The 25,916-nt window shown below is 37.9% G+C and overlaps 1 long non-coding RNA gene across 1 annotated transcript; it reads right to left on the bottom strand.

The window, feature by feature from the left end:
- Window positions 1-972: 972 nt before the first annotated feature.
- Window positions 973-25,688, bottom strand: LOC310726535. The gene is made up of 2 exons (XR_014533784.1): window positions 25,354-25,688; window positions 973-3,138 (listed from the first exon to the last, which is right to left on the bottom strand). It is a non-coding gene; the product is annotated as an uncharacterized lncRNA (long non-coding RNA).
- Between the last annotated feature and the right edge of the window lie 228 nt (window positions 25,689-25,916).

The raw sequence follows: 25,916 nt of genomic DNA, 5'->3' as shown, positions 1-25,916 counted from the left end.
ATGCACTTTTTCTACTCCAAGGCATGGACTGTTAATGGTTGAAAGATTGCTTCTTTTTTTTTATTTTTTTTTTTTTATTGAAATTAGTTTGTTTTGTTGTTGGCCTGTGAAAAAAGATTTACATCAAAAAGGAATTTAAAAGGCTATATATATATATATATATATATATATATATATATATATATATATATATATATATATAGAGAGAGAGAGAGAGAGAGAGAGAGAGAGAGAGAGAGATAATAAGAAACGAATACCACTGATGTGTGTTTTATTACAAATTTAATTTCTCATGTGTTTGTTTACATATGAAAAGGTTCAACATTGCAATTGTGCATGTTTTTCCTTCTCTCCAGATATGTAGTCAATGTTTCAATAAATATTGAGTTTGGCCTGTGACTTCGTCCCAGTTTTTATTTTTTGGCCCACTGTGAATTTCAGTTTGACACCCCTGGTTTAAGGTGATATAATTTATCCCCTTTAAGTGTTACACAGATGAAGGAATTAAATATTGAGCAAAAATCTAAGTAGATGCCAGAGACTGGTTACAGTTATAGGATATATTAAGAGGGTATATTTATTTTTTCAATAGATTTTGTTAAATAAATAGTTGCCAAAACAAATGCGTTTACTTCCTGTTTTATTATACTGTAACTATACTTACTGTTTCACTAAATATCCAATATTGTCTAAATAATGAAATATTTCATTGGGTGTACTTACACATGTGCATGACTGCAAACAATTTCGAACAAAATTAGACTTTTTTTTAAAGATTTTTGAGGATAAGTACGAACCGGAGAGCGGGTATAATCTGTAAAACGGGTGGAATCCATAAAACGGATAAAATCCCGAATGCGGGTGGAATCCACAATACAGGTGTTATCCGTAATGCGGGTAGGATCCGTAAAACAGGTGGAATCCGTAATATGGGTGGACCCCGGAATGCGAGTGGGATCCCTAAAACGGGTGTTTTCTTTTTTTTTTTTTTTTTTTTTGGTTTTCCACAACACGCTGGCCCAGGATAGAGCCTTCCCAGTAGCTAGATTAGGCTAAGAGGCTGAGTGAGAGTTAGAGCCTTGGAGGGATGCGTGGGTGGTGGTTCCCTGACAATGGGAGGTGCTGGCATCAAGTATCAAAACAACAATTAATTTCTTACTTATTAGAATTAGCATCAAGAAATAACCTTTATAGCTTATATTCAAAACAGATTTAGGGTCCAGTTCCTGTTTTAAGAAATACTGAGAAAGTTTATTTAGATTTTTATTCACTCACTCACTCACTACCCAGTCAAAAATATTTTTGAGATTGTTAATAGAATCATGAGAAAAAACCACACAAACACAATGAGAGCTTGTACAGAAACCTCAGAATAATTACTGAGGGAAATTGCAATAAGGTTAAGAAAAGCAAAACCAGAATTTAATAAAATCCTATAGACTTGAAATCTATAGCAGAGACTTGAAACCCATAAAAACCTTGATGAATGAATCACAAATGTTGTGACTCAATCTCGCCTCTCTCGCTTTGTCTCCAAAAGGTCCTACATGCGCTGTCCCCCTAATAAAATAGTTTTTAATCCTGTCCATCCTCGTCACTCCCAACGAAAACCTCAACATCTTCAGCTCTGCTACCTCCAGCTCCACTTCCTGTCTTTTACTCAATGCCACTGTCTCTAAATCATACAACATCGCAGGTCTCACCACAGTCCTATAAACTTTCCATTTCACTCTCGCAGATACTCTTCTATCACAAATCACTCCTGTCACTCTTCTCCACCCACTCCACCCTGCCTGCACTCTTTTCTTTACTTCTCTAACACACTCTCCATTACTTTGCACTGTTGGCCCTCGGTACCTGAACTCCTCTACCTTCTCCACCTCTTCTCCCTGCAACTGCACCACTTCACTGCCCTCCCTCTCATTCACACACATGTACTCTGTCTTACTCCTACTGACTTTCCTTTCCCTTCTCTCCAGCATGTATCTTCACCTCTCCAGACTCTTCTTAACCTGCTCCCTACTCTCACCACAAATAACAATATCATCCGCAAACATCATAGTCCACGGAGACTCCTGTCTGACCTCATCCATCAACCTGTCCATCACCACTGCAAACAGGAAAGGGCTCAGGGCTGCTCCTTGATGCAGTCCAACCTTCACCTTGAACCAGTCTGTTGTTCCTACTGCACACTTCACTGCCGTCACACTGTCCTCATACATATCCTGCACCACCCTCACATACTTCTCTGACACACCTGACTTACTCATACAATACCACAACTCCTCTCTCGGCACTCTGTCATATGCTTTCTTTAAATTCACAAACACACAATGCATCTCTTTCTGACCTTCTCTATTCTTCTCCATTAACATTCTCAAAGCAAATAATGCATCTGTGGTGCTCTTCCTCAGCATAAAACCATACTGTTGCTCACAAATGGTCACCTCTTCTCTCAGCCTGGCTTCCACTACTCTTTTCCATAACTTTATGGTGTGACTGATCAACTTAATTTCCCTGTAGTTACTGCAGGTCTGCACATCTTCCTTGTTCTTAAAAATCGGTACCAGCAAACTCCATCTCCATTCCTCAGGCATCCTCTCACTGTCCAGAATCCTGTTAAACAATCTTGTTAAAAACTCCACTGCCATCTACCTAAACATCTCCACGCTTCTACCGGTATGTCATCTGGTCCAACCGACTTTCCACCCTTCATCCTCTTAATTGCTGCTCTCACTTCCTCCTTACTAATCCTATCCACTTCCTGCTTCACCATCTCCACACCATCCAACCTTCTCTCTCATTTTCCTCGTTCTGCTGCTCAAAATACTCCCTCCATCTTCTCAACACACTCTTCTTACTAGTCAACACATTTTCATCTCCATCCTTTATTGCTCTAACTTGCAGCACATCCTTTCCAGCTCGGTCCCTCTGCCTGGCCAATCGGTATAAATCCTTTTCTCCTTCCTTAGTGTCCAACCTCTTATACAGCTCCTCATATGCCTTTTCCTTGGCTTTTGCCACATCCCTCTTCACCTGCTGCCGCATCTCCTTGTACTCCTGCCTACTTTTCTCATCACTCTGTCGATCCTAATTCTGTTTTGCCAACCTCTTTCTCCTTATGCTTTCCTGCACTTCCTCATTCCACCACCACGTCTCTTTGTCTTCTTTTTTATTTCCAGATGTCACACCAAGTACCTTTCTAGCTGTCTCTCTTATCACTTCTGCAGTAGTTGCCCAATCATCCAACACCTCTTTACCACCACAGAGCCCCTGTTTGACCTCTTCCCTGAATCTCTCACTGCAGTCTTCCTCCTTCAGTTTCCACCATCTTATTTTTCTTTCATTCCTCGCTCTCCACCTTTTATTCATGTTTCTTTCATATTATCTTTTTTATTGTCACAAAGAGGGTACAGTCAAATCTCAAATTTCTGCCTAAAACCTAAAATTATTCTAAATGTTAACTTCCAGTCTTCATTCACACACTCTTAAAAATGATAGGTAGATAGTTTAAGGTGATATAATTTATCCCTTATAAGCATTACACAGTTGAAGTAATTTTATATTGAGCAAAAATCTCAGTAGATGTCAGAGACTGGTGACAGTTATAAGATATATAAAGAGGGTATATTTATTTTTTTAATTAATTTTGTTAAATAAATGTGTTTTCTTTCTGTTTTATTATACTGTAACTATACTTACTGTTTTACTGAAGATCCAATATTGTCTAAATTAGTGAAATATTTCATGGGGTGTACTTACACATGTGCATGACTGCATACAACTTCGAAGAAAATTTGACATTAAAAAAATTGTCTAAAAGGATTTTTGATCGATAAGTACGACCGTAATACGGGTAGGATCCAGAATGCGGGCAAGATCCGTAAAACAGGTGGAATCCGCAACACGGGTGGAATCCATAATGTTGGTAGGATCCGTAAACGGGTGGAATCCGTAACACGAGTGGAACCCGGAATGCGGGTATGATCCGTAAAACGGGTAGAATCCGTAATGCGGGTGGAATGGGCTGTTCAAAAAACACAGACAAATCGTATGTCTACAAACGTTTGTCCTTATATATTTGACAATATAGGCAGCATTTATTTGGTTACATTAAATCTTTGCATTGCGGGTAGTCTAGGGATGATCGCCAATGTGAACCGTTAAGGGCAAACCTATCTTGAGTGCTTCCGGTAGACAGTGAGCAAGGTTGAATCTGGACCTTATAAAGGGGAAAGGTGATGGGGAACAGGGGTAGGTGATTTAAAGCAGTGAGAGTTAGAGCCTTGGAGGGAGGCGTGGGTGGTGGTTCCCTGACAATGGGAGATGCTGGCGTCAAGTATCAAAACAACATTTTATTTCTCACTTATTAGCATTAGCATCAAGCAATAACCTTTATAGCTTATATTCAAAAACAAATGTAGGTTCCAGTTCCTGTTTTGAGAAATACTGAGAAAGTTTATTTAGATTTTTATTCACTCACTCACTCACTCACTCACTCACTCACTCACTCACTCAAAAACCACACAAACACAATGAGAGCTTGTACAGAAACCTCAGAATAATTACTGATGGAAATTGCAATAAGGTTAAGAAAAGCAGAACCAGAATTTAATAAAATCCTATAGTTGTTTGTATGTGCCTTTGACATTTCCATCTTACATAACTATTGCCAGTTAATATGGTTGCATAAACATCTAAATTACTTTGAACAAAAGCTGTGCTCTGTCTCAGGTCTGTAATACACAATCAGATATCTGGCGAAAGTTTTTTAATGTGTGTTTAAACTGACAGCATACACAACCTTGCAAGCATCACAACAACAGCAACAACCTGTAAACAGCACAACACTAGATGGTGCTAGTAAATTACTTCTGTTTACAGTTTTATACAGCTCATGTAGTGAAGTTTCGGATTCAAAGGTATTAAATAAAAGTATGATTGAAGCATAATAAGAGTACAAAAATTACAATGTAATAATAAATAATAAAGTGTAAGTTTGAAGCAGAGACTTGAAATCTATAGCAGAGATTTAAAACCCATAAAAACCTTAATGAATGAATCACAAATGTTAGCAGTAACAACACTGAATGATTATGAGATGGGGCATCAGAATCTGCCTTTTTAATTATTAATAAGAATGATTTCTTACATTTTAATATTTAAAATTAAACTTGCAATACTGCTTAAAAGGCTGTCCTGCATGCACATGTTCAGTAATGGAGTTTAGTGTGAAGAGCTTCATTCTTTTACTTTATATTAAGCATAGTTTAAATTAATTAAAATCTATAAATACAAAACAAATAAATTAGTTTTTTTCATATGATCTTTTTATTGTCACAAAAAAGGTACAGATAAATCTTCAATTTCTGTCTAAAACCTAAAATAATTCTAAATGTTAACTTCCAGTCTTCATTCACACACTGTTTAAAATGATAAGTAGATAGTTTAAGGTGATGTAATTTATCCCCTTTAAGTGTTACACAGTTGAGGGAATTTTAAATATTGAGCAAAAATCTCAGTAGATGCCAGAGACTGGTGACAGTTATAGGATATATAAAGAGGGTATATTTATTTTTTCAATAGATTTTGTTAAATAAATGGTTGCCATAACAAATGTGTTTTCTTCCTGTTTTATTATACTGTAACCACACTTACTGTTTCACTGAAGATCCAATATTGTCTAAATTATTAAAATATTTCATTACACATGTGCATGACTGCATACGATTTCGAACAGAATTATACATATTTAAAATAAGATTTTCTTCAACCAACTGGAAAACAATTCAGAGCTGCGAACCTTTTTTGTACAAAATATTTTTATTTAAAAAACATTTAATGTATGCTACAGGCATTGAAAGACATGAGCCCCCTATCGAAATAAGACATGTACTGGCCTTTCCTCAATAGCATCTGTTATCCATCCAGTTTATTTTGTTGTGCTGTAAATTGTAGCACTGTAAAATCTTTATTTGGTGTTTACTATTTTAACAGGTTCTATATCAGGAATCAATCAGCATTTCCTTTCTCCTGCTTGCATTAAGCTATGACAGTGTTTTTCACCAGTGGCATGATTGTGTATAAATATCTGTTCCCTCATGACAAATATGTAAAGTATCCTGTGCATCATACGATTTTTCACATAGTCTTTGCCCTTACTCATCTTCATTATGAATGTAACCTGTAATGGGGAGTCATCAGAGAACTTCTGCATTTGGCATTGGCTGTTTGTCTGATAAATTTTTCTGATAAATAGAGATGAAGAGGAAGATAGACTGGTTTCTGGGGTCCCACAGTTCTGTTGTTTCACAGATGTCTTCTGTTGCTCAGATAGTCCATGAGCAATGAAACTTTGTGTCTCAGTCAGTGAGGAAAAATACAATTAAAGAACACAATCCTGACAGAGGCTGTAGCCTCGTAAACTCAAAGAAATTCCTAAAAACATTTCTATGACTTTCCCTTCAGTCCCCAGGAAAGAATTTAATCTATCTACCATTTCTTGTTTCGCTCAAACAGAAATACGACAGTAAGTGTACATGTCGCCGTGCGGCACGCTATTTATTTCAGTCATGAACTGTGCTGCATTTTCAGTGTATAGCGGTTAAAGTGCAGTAAAACTCTGGCAAAGAAAAAGTCCTGATGTCCAAAAGAAAATTTGGCTGTCCATCACTGATGCATTGGGGCTATTTTTGTGGCTTGTCGTCATCAAGCTCTTATGAAGATCGAAAGCATTGTGAACTCTGTTATGTAGCAGGACCCTGAAACTTAAAACCTGGTTACTTCTACTATCACGTTGGGTGTGGGGGATTAGAGTACATACATCCAAATCAACACATTAATTTATAAAAGAGGCCATGTCACTCTTTGGATATGAAACCTAATAAAAGAGAGGGTTGAATATTATTCCCAGAAACATGCAAAAAATTTTTACTTATTATATAACTAATTAGTTTGTGAAAAGTAAAATCTAATGCTTCGCATTCTCACTTATTTTCCGCAAGTCATTTTCAAAATATTAGAAATATATACTTCTAGCTGTGTAAAATGTACATGGAGTGCCATTTGATTTGTTTTTCCCAGTTAGACGCTTGTAATTCCCATAATCTGTGATGATTTGAACATGGCAATAACCCCTGCTATACACTCATTTTCTAGTTGACTGAATCCTTATAATTAACTCCCCCTGTTTACAATTTTCCTTCCACTTCTTGCCTTTCCTGAGAGTTTCTTAGGGTCTTGTTAGCTTTTACTGGCATACTTAACACCTTATTTATGACACTGATAAGCACTGGAGTAGAAATGCTGCAAAACATGCGGAATGGCAGATTGCAGATAACAGCATGAATTAAAAACTTAGTTTCAGTGCATCTGAGTCAGTGACTGCAGAGAGTGAAAGAAGCTGATTTGAATATGTGCACTCAAATACATTTTAACGTAAAAAAAAATTATTGTTCTTTCTTAGTATTTCATAGGCAAAAATAAAATAATAATACACTCTTTCAATTACCTATCAGTGTAATAAATGTCGTTTTTGAATTACTTTCAGTTTTTTTATTATCTTTTATTTATGTCCAGTGTAATATAATAATAATATTATTATTATTATTATTATTATTATTATTATTATTATTATTATTATTATTATTATTATTATTAATATTATTATTATTAATAATAATATTAATAATAAAAAAGAACTAGGTAGAGTGTAGCCAACCATGTTTTTACTTTGGCAAGTGGAGATTGGGGATATTTAATTCACTTAAATGGCTCTTCATACAGATTATAATCAGAAAAATCTTTACTATTTAAGGTGATAAATTGCACTAAAAGTCAATTATCCGTTACACACAAGCAAGCTGCACCAAGACCACCCACTGACCCATTACTTTTAATGGTCCATAAACATTTGTGTGCCTGATTTTTACACTGTTGGTAGCTGTGATTCATCTAACCCTACCCCCTGTTATATAATTATTTAACTTTCTATTTTAATAGTTCCATGGTGGTCTAGTGGTTAGGATTTGGCGCTTACTGCTGCAGCTCGGGTTCGATCCCTGGTCAGGGAACCAAACCCCGCCATTAGGGTTACACAAGCCAGTGCACTCTTAGTGCCGGTCCCAAGCCCGGATAAATGGCGAGGGTTGCGTTAGGAAGGGCATCTAGTGTAAAAACACGTGCCAAATCGAACATGCGGATGACCTGCTGTGGCGACCCCTAATGGAAGAAGCCGAAAGAAAAAAAATCTATTTTAATGCCGTCTTAACTTTTATGTACACTTCCAATAAATTACTGTCAGCTGCAAGTCAATATAAGCCATTAGATCGCACAGTTAGCAATGCAGATCGCAAAATAGACAATTGTGCATATTGTTTCTGTAGAAACTGCTAGATAAAACAAAATGTTCCAAATTTAATAGATTATATTGTCATATTTTTTTTTATATTTTATGTTTATATTCATATTTATTATAATAAATAGTAAATATTTATTTTTTACTAGTGTTTAACACTATTGTTGTTTTTTAAAAGGTTGCTATTAAATGCATTTAAAAGCCATGCAAGCTAGTACTTTAATTAGCTATAACGTTGCATATCAAATTTACTAATGTAATCCAATATAATTCAGTAGATTAGAGCTGGGTGAAATAGTGATTGCCAAAGTAAATGACTGTTACACATTTTCAGAAAACATTTACATTTGCATTTGGCATACACCCTTATCCAGAGCGACTTACAAAAGTGCTTTTAGTCTCTAGCAATTAATAAATCTACACTGGTATGCAAGATTAAAACCTAATATAAATATACAAAGCAAACTTATGTAGGTCTTCAATTGTTGCTTAAAGATAGCCAGGGACTCAGCTGTACGGACATCTAGGGGTAGTTCATTCCACCACCTCGGTGCCAGAACAGAGAAGAGCCTGAAGTATAACCTCTTATTCCGAGAGAAGGTGGTACCAGTCGAGCAGTGCTGGAGGATCTCAGACAGTGTGGTGCAATGCGAGATGTGATGCGGTCTCTGAGGTAAGATGGTGCTGGTCCATTTTTGGCCTTGTAGGCAAGCATCAGTGTTTTAAATCTATGTGCAGCTACTGGAAGCCAGTGAAGGGAGCGCAGCAGTGAGGTGGTGTGGGAGAACTTGGGCAGATTGAACACAAGTTGTGCAGCTGCGTTTTGGATCATTTGCAGTGGACAAATAGTGTTCAGGGGAAGACCTGCTAGCAGAGAGTTGCAGTTGTCGAGTCTTGAAATGACCAGAGACTGAACAAGCACCTGGGCAGCCTGTGTGGACAGAAATGGTCGAATCCTTCGGATGTTGTAAAAAAGAAATTGACAGGAACGAGCCACATTAGCGACATGTGAGAAGAAGGACAGTTTATTGTCCATAGTTACCCAGGTTACGAGCAGTGGCTGAAGGGGAGAGCAGAGAGTCATGAAGAGTTATTCGGAGATCTTGACTTGGAGATATTTCACCTTGGATGACCAGCAGTTCTGTTTTGCTGGGGTTCACTTTTAGTTGACGAGCACTCATCCATGAAGATACGTCTGTCAAGAATGGTATCGAGCCTTGTGGGAAAAGGCTTTGTTGTATCAAGTTTTAATGTCAGAATTTATCAGGAGATATTTTAAAGAGAAACCTGGAAAACTGTCAACCCAATTGTAGTTAAATGAACCACTCATTTGGAAACAGTGTGTTTATTTATTTTTTTATCATTGTTGAAAACCTAAACATGAGTATAATAGAAATCAAAGAATGACCCACTTTCCAGTTTAACCCATATACTCCCAATATGGTCTTGTTACACTTGCAAGTGAAATTATGTTAAGAATGTCTCTAGATTATGTATGTAACACTGGTTCCCTGAGGAAACGAGATGCTGTGTCAAAAAAATGCTTTGGAAACGCTTCTGCATTTCCATGTTCCTCTGAATCACGTGTGCAATCTGTCCAACAGAAAAATGTGACATCACCAGCGGGGTGACATCACAATCAGGAAGCGATAAAAGGACGTGCCATGGAGACGGCGCTAGCTTCAAATGTGAAGGAAGTGCTGCAGGACTGCAGGGAGTGTACCCTGGAGACGCAGCGTCTCATTCCCTCAGGGAAACAGGGTTACATACGTAACCTCGAGACGTTCCCTTGCAGAAACTCAAGCTGCATCAACAACACTTTGGGTCCAATACCAAACAGCTAGGTTGAAGGACAGAGGGGCCAGGAGTTGCAATAATGTCAAGGCTGTACAACCTGATGAAGGTCAGAGGGGTGGACCAGCTCGCAAATGTCTTGGAGAGATACCCTAGAGGACAAGGCCTTAGAGGCTGCCACAATCCGGGTGGAGTGAGCTCTGACCCTGGAAAGTGCGGGGAGACCTGAGGACTCATAAGAGGAGTGAATAGCATTCACAATCCACCTACTGAAGGTCTGCTTATCGGCAGGAAAACACTTTTAAAACAACTCATAGCAGACAAACAGCTGGTATGACTTTTCTCCACAAGGCAGTTCTGTGGACATATGTGTCCAGTGCTCACACCAGGTACACCCGATTAAGCTTCTCCTGGTCTGGGCCTAAATAGGAGGAGGATAGAATGCCTGGATCATGACTAGTCATGGGACAGCCAAGGGCACCTTGGGGAGATACCCCAGGACTGGCCATGCCAGGGGTAAACTCCAGACAGGAGGGGCTCACAGAAAGGGCGTAAATGATCCTAACCCTCTTTAGAGACAAGATGGCCAGTAGAAAACCAGTCTTGATTGGGATATATTTTAAGGGCACCTTGGACAACGGCTCGAAGGTAGGCTCAGACAGAGCCTCCAGGACACCGGCCAGGTCCCATACAGGCACTCTGGATTGTACCTGAGGCCTCAGCCTCAGGGTACCACAGAGGAAATCTGTCACTAACAGGTTTTTTTCTAGCGACTGCTCAGCAAGCGGAGCATGATATGATGCAATAAAAGATGCATGTGAAACTTTAGGGTGGAAGGAGACACCCCTTTGGTGATCTGTTCTTAAAGAAATTCTAGCACTGAATTTCTTAAATGGGTCTAACTGGTGACTTCCACACCATGTAGTGAACAGGGGCCACTTTGTGGCATACAACCTCCTCATGGAGGGAGCTTTGGATTGGAGAATGGTGTCAACGACCTCAGCTGAAAGACCACAGCCTCCACAGCTCGGGGTACCTGAGACAGAAGATCCCACCTGAGAGGACAGTTGATGTTTATAGACCTTGAGCAGAGCGGCCACTAGAGGCCACCATGTAGAGGAAGCCAAGAGGCACCACATTGGATGCAGCTGCCATCAGACCCAGCAGTCTGTTTGGCAGACGCCCTTATCCAGAATGACTTACAACTGAGCAGGGGACGGTTAAGGGCCTTGCGCAAGGCCCAGCAGTGGCAGCTTGGTGGTGGTGGGATTTGAACCTGTGACCTTCCAATCCAAAGTCCACTGCCTTAACAACTGAGCTACCACCTCCCACGTCTATCGTGATGAACCAGTCAGACCTGATTGGGACACGACCTGTTTCAGGGTGAGAATCTGTTTCCTGAGTCTCATTAGAGAACAGTTCAACTGACGTAGGTCCAAAATAGGACGCAGCCTCCCATCCCTTTTGGGAACAGATGTAAAACCCAGAATCTCTGTCAAACGGAGGGACCACCTCGATGGCCTGCTTCCTCAAGAAAGATTCTACTTCTGGTTATGGAACAAGAAGACCAGATGACATACCAGTAGAGTATGGAGATATCTAGGAGAGATAGCAGTGGAGTTTTTAACCAAATGGTTAAACAAGATTTTGGAAGGTGAAAGGTTGCCTGAAATATGGAGATGGAGTGTGCTGCTACCTATTTTTAATAATAAGGGAGATGTGCAGACCTGCAGTAACTACAGGGGAATAAAGTTGAGCAGTCACACCATGAAGTTCTGGGAAAGAGTAGGCTGAAAAAAACCAGGCTGAGAAAAGACAGACTGGTTGAAGGTGGAGGTGGGACTGCATCAAGATCGGCTTTGAGCCCTTTCATGTTTGCAGTGGTGATAGACAGATTGACGAACGAGGTCAGACAGGAGTCTTCGTGAACTATGATGTTTGCGGATGATAATGTAATTTCTGGTGAGAGTAGGGAGCAGGTTGAGAAGAGCCTGGAGAGATGGCGGTACGTGCATGAGAGAAGGGGAATGGATATAGGAGTAAGACATAGTACGTGTGTGAATAAGAGGAAGGGCAGTGAAGTGGTGCGGTTGCAGGGAGAAGAGGTGCAGAAGGTGGAGGAGTTTAGTACCTGGGGTCAACAGTGCAAAGTAACAGGGGAGTGTGTTAGAGAAGTGAATAAAAGAGTGTAGGCAGGGTGGAGTGAGTGGAGAAGAGTGGCAGGAGTTTTTCATTGGGAGATTTTCATTGGGATTGATTAGGATGGCCAAGATTAGAATTGAGCTTATTAGAGGGGCTGCACATGTAGGACATTTTGGGGACAAAGTAAGAGAGGCCCGATTGACATGGTTGGACATGTGCAGAGGAGGTACATGGGGTATATCGGTAGGAGAATGCTGAGGATGGAGCCACCCGGAAGGAAGAAAAGAGGAAGGCCAAGGAGGAAGTTTATGGATGTGGTGAAGGAAGACATGCAGGTAGTTGGTTTAAAAGAGGCAGATGTAGACCCTTAAAAAAGTAGATGGCGACCCCGCAAACATCCTGAACCATCTAGAGATGTACCAGCGCTATAGAAATAAAATTGACTTGACTTGACTTGACTAGTATTTATACTGCATATAAATATAAAATAGCATAGCTATTTCAGTCAAAAACATTTATACCAGCTGCCTTTTTTTTAAAAAAAAAAAAGGAAAAAAAAAAAAGAAAAAACATTCTCAGGCATAAGTCATCAATTTAACTTTTGCAAAACTAATCAGATGTCTTTCATGTGGTTACACTGAGCTCTTTAATCACATGACTTTACGTTGATTATCACCTTTACAAACAGGAAGAAAATCTGTAATACCTTTTAGCTTTTTAGTTTCTTGTTAGTAATAAATTGTTAAATTGTGCTTAATTTTCCTCTAAATTCACATCCATATTGATGTCTTTCCTCCTAAATGAGTCATGGCCATTGAGGAAAAAACATTCATTTTGCCCTACTACTTTTGGTAGATATTAGATGTTTTCACAAAATGTAATCATTTTGAAAATATGGACCCTATCTGCATACGCATGTGTTGGTGAAAGTGTTCTGATGGCATGTTTTGATAAATTGCTGCTTTCATTAACTTTTTAATTGAAAAATGTTTTTAACGGAGTGCTTAATTTATTCAGCATAAATGGTTAGTTTTGTATTACAAATTAGTACAAAAAAAGTGCAAAAATAGATTTTACAGCTACAAAGATATGACAATAAAAAAGGAATATTCAATATCTAACTGGATGGAGGCTACAGAAAAGAAACAAGAAGAAAAGTGTCCAGAACTAATTATTCTATAAAACTGTGTACCAAGTCACAGTGTACCTAGTCCGTTAATAAATATTGCTGCATAATACTGCATAATGCTATTTCTAGTGATTATATATTATTTATCTGATTCTATAGTGTTTCTACACATTTCATTCATTCAGTAAAAAATACCCTTTAGTCAACATATTAGGATTAGTTCCAATTGCATATTATTCAATATACAGGAGTTAAAACAAAAAAATCTATTATATTATAAACTATTGTTCATCAAGATGTTTGTCCAAATTGCTTTAGTGCTTAAATAAAAGAGTAGTAGAAAAGAGAGTAATGGTAGTACCATTTAGTGTTCGTGTTTAACAGATAACATGGGCTAAGAGGCATGACAAGAAGATTGAAACTGTGTCTAGTGGTGAAGATCATGAAGATGCTAAAAGCCTAAAGTGATAAAGACCTCCATGGTACATTAACTTTACCACACACTTCCTTACACACACTAAGACTTTCAGCTTGTGCAACTGGAGCCTGACCTAAACTGCTAAAGTGGAACATGTGAACAATATGAACATGTTCTTAGCATAAACATTTAAATATGCTTAATTCCATTCAATCTCCATTTTTGTATTGTTCAGAGAATTCTGTTGAAATTTCTGGCAGTCTGTTGCTGTGTATGAGAAAATATGTAGGAGATCGTGGAAAGGCTGGCGAAGTGTGTGTGTGTGTGTGTGTGTGTGTGTGTGTGTGTGTGTGTGTGTGTGTGTGTGTGTGCCTGTACTTTGTTTCCGTGGCTTGTAGCAGATTTTGCTGAAGTACTCATCAACGAGAAGCTTTCATGAACCTTCCACTTCATGCACGTGTATATGTGTATATGTGTACACATACTCGCACACAACCCCACACATCACACAGCTAAACACTCAACACCAGCACGACTCAGAGTTGCCAGGCAACCATATGGTTTCAGTAGTGTGTGTGTGTGTGTGTGTGTGTGTTTGTGTGTGTGTGTGTGTGTGTGCCAGGCGCTATTCAGACCGGGTCTGTTTAGCCCTCCGACTCTCCATAAACTTCCAAATACCTCTCTATTTGCTCAATTCGATATCTAGACCAATAACTTTGGATTGCTCGCTTAGCAAATTCTCTTCATCAAGTGTCCCTCTTGGCAGGACATTGGTTGGTGAATGGTTGGACTCTGTAGTAAGAGTTACATAAAGCCAATGCACTGCCCAAAGTAAAGTATGGCTTTTAAAAAAAAGAATAAGTACATAGAGAAGCAACTTGCTTCCACTCTCTTTTTCAGCTCTTTTTGCTATACAACTGAGAGATAATGAGATAACAAATAGAACCGAATAAAGATAGAAGAGTGACATGGTGTGCATATTTTGTTATGTGACACCCATTTCTACAAGTAAGGCTATTCTTGTTTTGTCCAATCATTTGCGGTTTAGTTATTTTCTTCCCACAAAATAAATGAATCACAGTTGATTTTAAAGATTAATGTGGATCAATGTCGACCCCTATCTGATAGATTCCTGTTAGGACCTATTGAAAGCTAAGAACTGTTAAGCATGAATCCTTAAAAAGTGATCAAGAACCCATTTTCCAAGTGTGAAGTCTTTATAAAAAAATATGGATGTACATCACCCAAAAAGATCACTGTTGCTTATTGCTCAACTTGTTCAAAAGGGCATTTAAATTGATGTTTTTACAAGATCATCCATCCCTCCACATGTATTCTGGTTCCCTAACAAGATAACAAGATTCCCTAACAATCAGATTAAAATATGTTTTTTTATCTGCTTTGTAATGTTACAATGCAAAACAATAATGGTTATCGGTCATAAATAATGCTAAAAAAAGGTCGTAGTTCCAATTAAACCACTGCTGCTTTGTAAGCGTGCCACTTACCCTCCCACTATCAGTTCATTAGCAATCTGAATCATCCCCAGCCCTCGCACCTCCCTCTGTGCCATGGCAGTGTCAGGCTGTCATCAAGATCCAGTGTCCCCTGGGGGAAGATTGGGATGCCAGCTGCACAGCTCCAGGAAAATCTCTATATTTCCCCTGTTGGTTCCCCACCCCACCTCCTTTTCTTGGGTTTATAAGCCTCAGTGGTCAGCTAGTGGCAGAATACTGGGCCTGCAACTCATGTGATGCTGGCATTGTGAGACTCCCTGTTGATAGAAACTATGGGGATTTGACATCCTCTTTTTGTGCGTACATGCTGTGCTAAACAGGATTGCCAACGAAGTCTCAGACTCTCAGTCTCTTTCCTTAGCCTTATCCACTTGTACCTTTTCAGAAGCTGGTTTGTGAACAATTCTTTCATTGTTTTTTATAAAACTGCTGGGATTTAATTATGTAAAATAATTATTATAGAGTCTGCCATCTTTTCCCTGATTTTACATTAAAAGATGAATTACCACCAGCTATTCAGCAAGGGGCTGGTAAGTTTTACACTTTGATACCAGTTGTAACCGTGGCTAGCCCTGGCCTTGAAAAGTCAGTATACTACTAGAACACACTTGCAACCAAACTGGCACTAAGCAGCACTATTCAGAGATAAGAAAAATTGCACACATCAGTATTCAGACCTCAGATATAAATATACATTTAATAACTACTCAGACAGTTGTACAGGAGTTTGTGGTGTCTGAGCCAAATTAATGTACTTTTCTGAAAATTTAATGTGACATTATATTATGTTTAAATTCATGTTCGGGGCTATAAATTCACAAAAGAAACATCTAGAATGCCATTTTAACAGCAATACACATCACATAAATCAAGAACTTCATCACTCTAAAGTCCATAAAAAAAAGATTTCATTGGCATTGGGAGCATCTGAGCAATGTTGATTACATTTTGGTCAGCTTATTATTCTTATTATAGGTGAATGCATCGATATTTTTTTTTAATTCATCAACACAGAATAAAGATTGAATAGCTGATTAAAAGTAGCCTACATCCATGCATACATTACAAGTTCATTTACTTGACTTGGCTATATTAATATGTGCACACAAGTAACTGTCAGAGCAGCATATGAATGAAAAGTGAAATTAGAGAATATCTTGGGATAAATGTTGAATCCATGGGTGGTCAATCTTTTTTTTATTTTGTACTGTCTCTGGATAAAAACATCTTTTCCTGTGTAAAACCTAATGAATCCAACCACCCACCCACTCACACACACACACACACACACACACACACACACACACACACACACACACACACACACACACACACACACACACACACACACACACACACACACTGATTCTGCATTTCTGCACCTCTTGTTAACTGATAGTAGTGGATAAGTAATTTTAGCCTTGTTAGCAGAGCACTGCTTATCGGAATACTTATCCTCTTAACACTTATCTTCTTTAATTAAAACAAAAAGCAGTGAAAGTGAGAGAGAGAGAGAGAGAGAGAGAGAGAGAGAGAGAGAGAGAGAGAGAGAGAGAGAGAGAGTGTGTGTGCATGTGTGTGGGTGTGACACTTTATTTTGCTCCCAATTTATTTATTTATCTTTATATGATTTATCTACGTTTTGCATTTTCTAGTTTTTCTTTTGACTTTTATTCTTTTGCCAACACTGCATGTAAACTATCATGCCAATAATGTATTTTTTTAATTGAACTTAAAATTCAGAGAAAGTGTAAGAGAATTGGGTATCACTGGTCGGTGTCATCTTCATGGAGTCGTTGCTTTTTTACCATAATAAAATGCCCCAAATGACATCAAGCCTTATTTATGAAAGACAAAGTTGAAGTACATAGTGCGAGAAATCTCATCCACTGAGCAATAAAACTCTATTTCTTTTATCACACTATCACACTACATACCTGTGGGTTACATTTTCAATCTAGCAGCAATACAGAGCCCTCATGTTGCAGTATAGCATGACAAATACAAGCTCTGGAGATAAATCAATTGTTTTCTGTGATAGAGGCTAAACTGGCATGCTTTCACAAGTCAAACTGACAGCTCTGAGTAAGATCTTTAAACATGTCACACTATAATTTAGTAGTTTATGTGACACACACACACATAGCCTTTATTTAGATGTAAATAAGTTCCATCTGATTTAAGATAAATTAAAATAGAATTTAAAAAAAAATACAAAAATAACTCCTGTTCTTGTCTACATAAGTTTGAGTTGCTAGGCAACTTCGATTGGTCACTTCAAGCCACAGGTAGGACGTTATCACAATATACAAAGAGTATAGAGCCTTAAAGCCATATGGCAAAATGCTACTCATATATGGATACGCTGAAGCTTAAGATGAATCTTAAAGCATCTTAAATTAAGCAATCATGATTTATTCAGTTAGTACAATGAAACTAATGCTATATGCATATATGTGAGTCTCACACTAATAGATTTACTAGAGTCCTGGGAGTTTAACTTTCTTTCGGCTTTTCCCATTAGGGTTTGCCACAGCGGATCATCCGTATTCATGATCCGCATGTTCGATTTGGCACATGTTTTTACGCTGGATGCCCTTCCTAACGCAACCCTCCCCATTTTTCCAGGTTTGGACCGGCACTAAGAGTGCACTGGCTTGTCCAACCCTAATGGCTGGGGTTGGTTCCCTGTCTGGGGATCGAACCCGGGCCGCATCCTTACCACTAGACCACCAGGGAACCAGAGTCCTGGGAGTAAAAAAGGGTTAAACTTACTTCAGCAAAATTAACATTAATATCACTATTAAAGTACACTTAGAGCTAATTGAGCCTGTAGCTGCCTAGAGCAACCCAATGGACAGTGATTAAATATGAATTTTGTGTGTCCCTGTGATTTGAATATTTGCCTTGTAAACACAGAACCTGGATATAATGGTTAGAAAGCTCCAGATGCTGGCAGTATGGTGCTTTTCATATAAAAGCCTCATTAATTTCCTGGTACTAGACTGAGGCACATTTCTGAATTACAGACCACAGCTACTGTATTCAAATAGCTTAGAGTTACTGGGTAAAAATGTTTCTGATTGAAATGTCACTGTGACCAATCCCAATTAGCAAAAAGAAAACCCCACAGATGTGAGCATGCAGCTTATGATGTTTAACCAGTAGGAAAAACAAACATGAATGCATGATTAATCCAGTCCAATTGTAAGGTCCATCTGTCTCTTGTCATCTTTATATTTTACCAAATAAACTTTTTTCATTTTTTATTTAAAGCGCCTTTTAGGTTCCTTATTATTTAAATGTAGAAATACATTGTTCACAAAATGCATACATAAAGTGAATAGAAAAAGTCTACACTTCTCTGTTAATATACAAAGATATGCTTTTAAAAGGAAAAAATAATAATTACCTGGTGACATACAGATTCACATGCTTTTGTAGTGGTTTATCTCACTGTACTCACCCACCGAGCATGCAATGTGTGGAGGACCCACTGGTCTCCAAAGCAGGTCTGTCTGTCATGTCTCAGTGTAAATTCTTTGTGGGATGTACAACTTTGTCATTTCAGACAACTCACCAAACATGTACACAGCTGACATAATAATAATAAACTCTATAAAGTAATGTAAGCAATAAACTTTATAAAGCGTTGAGTATTTAGATTAGTTTTATATAGTAACCTATGCTCATATTATTTTATTTATTTTATGTATTTTACCCAAGCCTTGACTTCATTGATTAGTCTAAGGTGTCTTGCCTTGAGTGTACATGTTTTTTCACATTTCGTGTCTTTCTAACACCCAGCACCATCTGGGTGGCAAAAGTAGAGTCTTACTGCCAAGTGCAACCTTCCACTTGCTTTATCTTCATTCAGGAAACTGAAGTGCTACATTTTAATGATTATTTAGCATTAACTGTGGTGACTAGTTATTAAATATGTTTAGTGTGATATGTATTATGACAGTAAATCATGTCAGTAGACTAATTTTGCTTGTATTAATATGAAACAAATTTATAAGTATATGATTATTAATGTAAAAAATGCACTTTTCCATTGAGAGTATTGTGTTCATAGTTATTAAAAATAATCTGTAGAAGAGTTAGCTAGCTAGTAGATTATCCAAATGAATTGCAGTGGCATTAAACATTGTATGCAAAGGAAGACAGGAAATATACTTTAACATACACTGATACACTTTTTACAAAACAACATGATTACCGCTACAGTAATTAAATGGAACAAGCAGGTGGTCAAGAACATCATTTTGCATCTGGTTTCCGAGAATATAAAACCTACACCAGGAAGAAGAGACAGAGTACAGAAGAACAGACACTGAATATGACTTTCTCTATTGCGGTCCTCACATATTATCATATTATTATATGGTATAGTAAAGATTAGTATCTGTGTCATTACTTTGTTAATCAGGCCCGGTTACAATTAACTATAATTAATTAAAATACTTCCAAGGGTGTATTTGGTATTAATTTCATTCTTCACACCTTAAATATTATTATAGAATATAGTATAGTAAAATGACATTTACAGTATATGCTGTAGTGTGTTTTTTCATCCCGCACACCTACAAATACATATATAGCTACTGGGACCCCCTGGCCTACAAGAGAGACCTTGTGCCTTTTTATTCCTATATACTATGTAATCTTAGCTTGGAACCTAATTAACATAAAGTACCCCGGAGTCAGCAGCACAGCTGGGGGTCCATGATTCCATAAAATGTGTCTTTTTTATCTGGTACTCTGGTCATGATGCATTTCAAAGAGGCTCAGGGGTATAAAAGGTTATGCATTGTGCAATTCATTATGCATTTATCACCAAGCACCCTACACCCATGACTCTATCCACTGACTCTGTAAGTTCTGTTTACTTTACTTACTGTATATTGTGAGTTCGTGTTTTGTACAATAAAACCATTTTGTATTTGATCTCGAAATACTCAAAGGTTCTTCTGCAAGAAATTATAGCATTAAGAGTGCATGATTTTATGATTTTGTATGGTTATTAAAAATTTATGTTTGAAAGTGAATTCTAATAAAAGGTTAATGCTTGCAAGTTTAAATAAAACCTCTGATAAGTTAATAGGAAAATTCCAGACTTGCATGTCAATAGAAATTTCCAATGTAACAAAATTATCGTTTAATAAAAAGGCTGCAAGCTTGATTAATTTAAATTAGAACACTGATATATTAGCAATAACAGGTTGTAAAGAATAATGTTAAAACAGTCTTTTGTGTTACCTAACTGCAGACTGAACTGGTACTAAACTGTTTTTTCATAGCTTAAAATTGTATATAAGTTCCAATGGTCGAGTTCTAAAGTGGTTGCACAGAACATTGTCTAACACAGCTTGTCACAACAAATTCAGGCCCCTAATGAAAAAAATAAAGGGTGGCAATGAGAAACCACTCTCTGAGGAAGAAACCAGGCCATATATATATATATATATATATATATATATATATATATATATATATATATATATATATATATATATATATATATATATATATATATGTAAATATAATTCCCCCAGGACTAAGGTGCTACAGCAAACATCATAAATGAACAAAAGGAACACAAGAAGTACAAATAACTCTAAACTAACAACAGAAAGTGCACCTGTGCAACATTTTTGCAAAAAAACAAAGTCAACAGTCAAGAGCAAATAGTCAAAGCCTTTACACATCACTGGATATAAAAAAATATAAAACAATTATGCTAAAGGTTAATTAAATTATTAACAATTTAGAAAAGTCATGATATGACAGGAGGTATATTGGATGTACATATAGGAACCTTAAATTGACATTTAAAGTCCACATTCATAAACTTTTTTTCTGCATCCACCAGTGATGTTCAAGAGATGTCATTCATCATTGTATCAATGTAATCTTCTTCTTCTTCTTCTTCTTCTTCTTCTTCTTTTTCTTCTTCTTCTTCTTCTTCTTTTTCTTCTTCTTCTTTCGGATGTTCCCATTAGGGGTCACCACCACAAATCATCCATCGCCATTCCCCCCTGTCCTCTAAATTTACCTCTTTTAAACTATCAGCCTGCATGTCTTCCCTCACCACATCCATAAACCTCCTCCTTGGTCTTCCTCTTTTCCTCCTTCCTGGTGGCTCCATCCTCCACATTCTCCTACCAATATACCCCATGTCCCTCCTCTGCACATGTTCAAACCATCTCAATCTCGCCTCCCTCACCTTGTCTCCAAAACATCTACATGTACTGTCCCCCTAATAAACTTATTTCTAACCCTGTCCATACTTGCCACTCCCAACAAAAACCTCCTGTCTTTTACTCAATGCCACTGTCTCTAAACCAGACAACATCGCAGGTCTCACCACAGTCCTATAAACTTTCCCTTTCACTCTTGCAGATACCCTTTGATCAGAATTCTATCAAGGTAATCATACAATAATCAGCTGTTTCTGTTTTCTTGAACTCTTTTTGGTTCCATCTGATGTTTCATGGCAGAGTATATAATAACATGTATGACAGTTAAAAGGAAAAGGGCGTAAAATAATTTCTCAAGCATTACATGTACCATTGAGAAGATCCTCTTCCACAAGTAGAGAAAATGCATCACAAAAGAAATTACTAATTTCCAATTACCCTCTGACAAAAAGAACATGAAGGACATTTACCAGCATGACTGCCAAAAGACCTACAGCAACATTAAAGGAACTGCAGAAATATCTGGCAAGTACTGATTACTCTTTGCATGTGACAGCAATTGCTTGTATTCGTCACATGTCTAGGTTATGGGGTGAGGGTGGCCAAACACAATCAATTTCTCATAAACATTTTTTTTAACAAACCAAAATGTAAAATGTGTTTCAGCCTGATAAGACCAAGGGGGAACTTTTTCAGCAAACGGAGGTGGAAGTATCATACAATATGGGACTGTGCTCTAGTAATGATAGAGAAAACATCAACAGATAACGCCAAATATCAATCTATTTCTAATCCAATACAGCAGAAAATAAATGTTTACCTTCCATCATGACAAGCAACCAAATAACAAATGCGAGTCAGCAAAAAAAAAAATAATTAAATTTTGAAATGACCAAGGCTTGATCTAAATCCTAGCAAAAACCTGTAGACTGTCGACCTGTCAGTATTTTACAGATTTTTTTTTACAGAATTTCTGTGGTAAAAATTGTGTGATAAAATTGTCAAATCAAGATGTGTTCATTTGGTAAACTTATTAATATCTGTATATGGACGTACATCACAGAGTCAATAGGAAGCCAAAATGTCTCTGAGGCCCTCTAGCGGTTAGCTGCAGCATACTGTGTTTAACCCCGCCCATTCCCATGTTAATGTTTAGAGACTGAGCCAAACTTCCATAATAGTATTTTTTACAGGTCCAGATGTAAAATGTTCCTAAAAGATGTTTTTCCTTCTGTAAACTGTTCTAACAGGCCCGCCAAGGACAAAAAAAAATGTCTCGATATTTTTCTTTCTGATGTTTAAGCTAGCTCCCTGTACTGATATTATAACTAACTATGTGGCATTAATGAACAAAGTGACGGCATGAACCATGGCAACTAACACGATTTATTTTTAATGCCAAAGAGTCTTTCTATTTTTTATACAAACTGCACTGACAGAATGAGAACACTTCTTTAGATAGGCAGAGCTAATAAAAAATAGCCCGCCAGTCATAATTTACAGCTCTCCATTTTTTTTCTTGCCAACAGTAAATCAAAATATTTGCAGAAATGAAGTGACTATAATTTCACATATGAATTAATCATGCTGTTTTTGCCACAGTGCCAATATTCCGCATCAAGTCACACACGGACACTTGTATTTGTAAATGGCAATGAAGGTGTGTTTTGGAGAGAGATGGATCCACTTCCCAATTTCCAACTGTACAGTATCTGCTGTGCAGACTCTAGCTCCAATTTCTGCACTTCAAAAAAGCTTCAAAACACACAACAGGAGTGAGTGGTGCTATGATTTAGACTCATATTCAATACATACAGTCATGGACATCTTACCTATAATAACTAAGTGCTGTTTTACAAGCAGAAGTATTATATAGATTATTGTTAGTCTTTACATTTAACCTCCTAAAACATTTATATTTATTTTTTTTACTTGGATTCTATTGCTATATTGCCATAACTCTTTAAGATGATATTTATTCAAATTTCAATTAACCATACATTCCTCTTATATCTGTGATGTAAAATGACAGCTACTTCACAGGGCTGTTTTCTCTCACCTATTGTATATACACCATATGGATACACAAATCAGTATCACAGGACTTTTCCAGCCGTGTGTGGTTCTTACCAAATTTGGAGGCACAAAGTTGGATAGGATGTTATTGGATGCAGTAGCATTAGGTTTTCTCTTTACTTGAATTAGGAGACTTTAATTTACTCCAGCAGGACAATGTTCCTGTACACAAAGCAAGTTCCATAAAGATATGGTTTACATGTGTTGGAAATCTTGAGTGGTAGTTTAATGTAAATAGCTGTGTATTGCATTTTTGGTACTTCAAAATTGGAACAGCCTGAATTGTATGCTTACATATCAAAAACAAGAACAAATGCCATAGATTGCTTTAATCATCCAGCAAAATAACAGTTATTGAGCAGATGTTCATCATTTAACTTTACAATCAGCTAAATACACAACAGTAAATTCTCCCATCAATTTTACACATGGTTTATATCAGAAATGAGACGATGGCAGAATTTTTTTCAGAATTTCTCATTAAATCAGTTATATTTATACCATCTTTGATTTCTTTTGCTATAAATGTAATCAAAAGCCAGAGCTACATTAGATACAATATGTTCTCTTTTTAATTAATATCTGCTTCTTGATTCGGCTTCTCCCATTAGGGGCCGCCACAGCAGATCATCCTTCTCCATACCCCCTGTCCTGTACATCTGCCTCTTTCACCCCAACTACCTACATGTCTTCCTTCACCACATCAATAAACAGCCTCTTTGGCCTTCCTCTTTTCCTCCAACCATGGTGGCTCCATCCTCACATTCTCCTACCGATATACCCCATGTCCCTCCTCTGCACATGTCCAAACCATCTCAATCGAGCCTCCCTCACCTTGTCTCCAAAACGTCCTACATACGCGGTCCCTCTAATAAACTTATTTCTAATACTCTCTTCTCTCAGCCTGGCTTCCACTACTCTTTCCCATAACTTCATGATGTGACTGATCAATTTTATTCCCTTGTAGTTACTGCAGGTCTGCACATCTCCCTTATGCTTAAAGATCGGTACCAGCACACTCCTTCTCCATTCCTCAGGCATCCTCTCACCTTCCAAAATCTTGTTGAACAACCTGGTAAAAACTCCACTGCCATCTCTCCTAAACATCTCCATACTTCTACCGGTATGCCATCTGGTCTAACCGACTTTCCACTCTTCATTCTCTTAATCACTTAATTCACCATCGCCACACCATCCAACCTTCTCTCTCTCTCATTTTCCTCGTTCATCAGCTGCTCAAAATACTCCCTCCATCTTCTCAACACACTCTCCTCACTAGTCAACACATTTCCATCTGCATACTTTATTGCTCTAACTTGCAGCACATCCTTCCCAGCTCGGTCCCTCTACCTGGCCAATATATAAATCCTTTTCTCCTTCCTTATTGTCGAACTTCACATACAGCTCCTCATATGCCTTTTCCTTGGCTTTTGCCGCATCCCTCTTCACCTGCTTTCACATCTCCTTGTACTCCTGACTACTTTTCTCAACTTTCTGTCAAACCCAATTCTGGTTTGCCAACCTCTTTCTCTTTATCCTTTCCTGCACTTTGTCATTCCAATACCATGTCTCTTTGTCTTCCTTTTTATTTCCAGATGTTACACCAAGTACCTTTCTAGCTGTCTCCCTTATTACTTCTGCAGTAGTTGCCCAATCATCCAGCACCTCTTCACCAACATTGAGCCCCTGTCTGACCACTTCCCTGAACCTTACACTACAGTCTTCCTCCTTCAGTTTCCACAATCTTATTCTTCTTTCAGTCCTCACTCTCCTCCTCTTCTTATTCACCTTTAAAACCATCATACAGACCACCATCCGATGCTGTCTAGCTACACTGTCCCCTGCCAACACCTTACAGTCCCCAATCTCCTTCAGTTTGCATCTCCTGGATAGAACATAGTCTACCTGTGTGCACCTTCCTCCACTCTTATACGTCACCCTATGATCCTCCTTCTTCCTAAAATACGTGTTCACCACTGCCATTTCCATCCTTTTAGAAAAATCTACCACCATCTGCCCTTCCACATTCCTCTCCTTAAGGCCATACCTACCCATCACCTTCTCATAAACTCTGTTCCCTTTACCTACATGCCCATTTAAATCTGCCCCCAATCAACAATCTTTCATTTCTAGATACATCTTTTACCACTTCATCTAATTCACTCCAGAATTTTTCCTTCTCCTTCTCATATCTACCTTTCTCCTCTACATCATATCAGCTATCTCTCTTCCTTTACCAGTCTTAGTACCAACAATTAAAGTACCAACCCGACCCTCCACT

Source organism: Silurus aristotelis, assembly GCF_946808225.1.
Source record: "Silurus aristotelis genome assembly, chromosome: 5".
NCBI classification, from domain to species: Eukaryota; Metazoa; Chordata; class Actinopteri; order Siluriformes; family Siluridae; genus Silurus; species Silurus aristotelis.
Note: the sequence above shows the minus strand (reverse complement) of the source record. Positions and strands in the feature narration are given on the sequence as shown.